We start from the raw sequence: 3,643 nt of genomic DNA, 5'->3' as shown, positions 1-3,643 counted from the left end.
GACTTTGCGACCCACCAAACATGCCCTAAGGACCCAGCAATGGGTCGCTCCTAATAGGTTGAGAAACATGTCCTAAAGCAAACTGCACAAAGGTTGATGCGAACACACTAGGAGGAATTCTAAACATGTAATTTTTCGGATTTTCGAATACCGTAGCGGTTTTTCTCATAGAGAATGGAAATATGGAATATTAAAACTATTAGTGGTAAAGTGGAATTAGACAGGAAATGAAGATAGATGTATGTGAATAGAGTGAACAAAAACAGGATAACAAGGCAAGTGATGGGAATGGGGGTTGAGAGTGATTGAAGTGTGGGAAAATGAAGAGGATTAATCGAAATTGAGAGGAATGGATGATATTAGCAGCTTACGGGGCTAATGAAGAAGAATAATAATTAGATAGTTGTTGATAGAGTTGCTCTTGTTATTCTCATCCAATTAATTTCAAAGCTACAGGTCCATCAAAATTAATCTGACGACAAAAGAGAAATGTGGAAATTACAAAACTTTACTGTGGAATACTGTCACTGTGTTCACCGCACCCATTAAAAGTGGGTTAAGTCTCACAAGACTTAGGTTACGAATGGGATGATAATACTGAGTTATAATCATGTGGTTTTGAAAAACTTTTTACATGGGTACAAACAAGAGAAAAATCTTGAAAAAATCATTGTGAAATGTTACCTTGTCACTAGATAAAAAATCATAAAATAGTCCAATAAAACCAAACAAGCAGCAGCTCTGTTTCTTAGACCTTGTCAAAGCATTTTGAGACAACAGATGGAAATATCCATCAGCAAGGTTGACTCTGGCTTGGGCCTTTCAGTGTGCTTTTGTGCGTCGTATTATCTGGCGACCTGATAATCAAACATAATATTGAAATCTTGACCATATGTGGCACTTAACTATACCATTTTTAATATTTTCCTGTTGCCTCAATCTTTTTCTAGTTGTTACAAATGCTGAGGAAAAAATATAAAGTCTTAAGACTAGGAACAAGATCTGACATGTAGATTTAAAAAATCTGCCACCTTGGATGACTCTGAGGATGATACAAACAAGAAATTTGTGAAATGTCACCTGTTTTTGTTTTGGTTTGTTTATATGCAGTTTCCACTCCAATAAGAAACTGAATGCCTTTCCAGGACAAGGAACATTCTTATTACCCTGACTTTGTACGTGCATGCATGTGTGTGTGTGTGTGTGTGTGTAATTGGAGGAACTGAAAGAGTAAAGCTCTGGCTTGGTATGATGAATTTATGAATTTAAAATTAAAGATCAGTTGAGCCAACATTAGACAATTTCAACAATACCTTTAATCACCTGAATATATCTAACAGACAGAGCTTAACTAGTTCCAGAATTATCAAAATTTATGAATTCACTATGATTTATTTTGTTTAATATAAGAACACTTTTCATAAGGCACAATATGTCTTTCATACTTGCTAAAGTTTTCTTTTTTTGCAGGCACATTGTTCAGTAGGTGTCATGGACAATTTGTAATTTCTGCTAATAAAAACATCAGCTAATTATAAATAAACTGTAAACAGTAGTGAGATAAATATATTGAACACATTGCACAAAATATCTCTGTATAAGAGAAACAAATTTTTGGCATGATAATGTACAGTGACTATTGCTATCTGAAATTACCTAAATAAGTCTTGCATTGTTTCTAAGCTGCCACAGAAACACTGGAAAAGTTTTAGTACAAAAATTTATGAAAAATAACCATGAATAAACTGAAAGTCATGACAGATAATGCATAAAATACAATCAAAATTGGTGTCAATACTACAGGGCAAGAACACAATCCATTTAACACAACGTCATTTTAGCAAAATATGTCAACAAAGATTAAACGTTTGCCCAAATACTGCAAATAAACACACAACAATACTAAAACAAAATACCTAAAACATTTTCCAGATGAACCAATTTTAATGTTTAAAATTATGTCATCATATCTGACAATTACTGCTCCTAAACATTTAATAATAAAGATATATATTTTACCAGTTTTTAATATACGAACTATTTAAACTTATGCACTACAAAATTACAAAGAAATTATATTTCCTTTCCAGAATTAGCCATTTAAAGAAAAATCAAGTTATTGTTCTGCTCAAACACAAATAAAATTGTGTAAATTAGTACACAAATCATTTGAAAATTAAAAATATTATTGAGTGCCTTAATAAAAAACTTTTATATATCTTGTGTATTTCTAACTTTGAAATGTATCTTACCATACGAATTGTATGATCAAAAATACAGGGTGTTTCAAAATGATCTGAACAACAAAACATGTTCCATGAGCAATAAAACATAATCACTGATCGAATATCCCGTGAAATACATTCAAACACATCCTTAAGTTTTTTTGGAACGGTCCCATTAGTTCTAAATTCTGCCGCCAGGGGGCCAGGCTGACCAATTGTAAAATGGCTGCTAGTGGTGAGGAGAAAGCTTTTTGCTAAAGTAGGTCTGTCGGTCGTGGGCGTGCAATGTCAGTTTTGTACATGATTTCATAAAGATCCACCACAAAATAACTATTAGATCCACTGCATTAGCGCAGCAGTGTAAATTATTGATGAGAACATTCTGAAACGTGTCTGAATGGAGTTAGATTACTGTACTGAAATGTGCAGAGTGAGTAACGAAGAGTGCTCACACTGAGAATTTGTGAGTTAACTTCGTGACAACCATTGGTAGAGGCACATATTTTTTGTAAATAAAAAAGCAAAATTTCGGTATAAAAAGTGAGTCAATTTCGGGTTCAAAAGCGGTAAATAAAATAAAATATCGGTGTTATAGCGGTGAATAATCACATAAAAAATGCTACATAAAATGACATTTTGGTTTTAAAATTGTGAATATAATCCTGAATTTGATTTAAAAACTACACTTATTCCACAGAATTAACATTTCACTTCTAATAGCCCATTTATGTAGTTATCCGAGTATTAAGTTTATTTCTGTGTAAAGGAGTCAATTTTTGTTTCTCCAATATTAACAGCAGAATTAATCAATTTTCCGGGAATTGCATAACTCTCAGGATAATTCAGACCTCAGAAGGTGTCGCGTCTGTGAATAAACCCTAAATTTCGTGTTTAAGAGTTAATTTCGCTTTTTGCAGTTCATTTCGCATTATTTCGTGACAAAACATGGTCAAAAAATGCATCTCACACCTTTTAAAAACATGAAAAATTAACACTACAATGTGTTTTTTCAAATTTCGTTTTTTCGTCAAAAACGAAATATGCATGCCCCTAACCATTGGCACTTAAAGCTGGACAGTTATATTACATATGCATGAAGTTGTATCTTATTTTGACAATTTATGAATAAAACATAACGGAAATCTTTAACATCACTTTGAAACACAGTGTATATTCAAGCTGCCAAGGAAAGTAGAAAAGAATTCTTGGATCATTACATGTTTAACAGATGAATAAATTCCCTGAATTGCACCTTGAAATTTTAAGTATAAAAATAATAAACTGAAATTCTATAATATTGTTGCATCACATACGTAAATACTTGTCTAACAGATAACTTTTATAAAACATGCTTAATGACTGAGTACATCAGCAAGGACAAATGTTATCTATTGTTGCACTACCATTTTTTTTAGTAA

The sequence above is a fragment of the Lepisma saccharinum genome, chromosome 9 (genome assembly GCF_977018435.1).
Source record: "Lepisma saccharinum chromosome 9, izLepSacc3.1, whole genome shotgun sequence".
NCBI classification, from domain to species: Eukaryota; Metazoa; Arthropoda; class Insecta; order Zygentoma; family Lepismatidae; genus Lepisma; species Lepisma saccharinum.
This window is presented reverse-complemented; position numbering follows the sequence as displayed.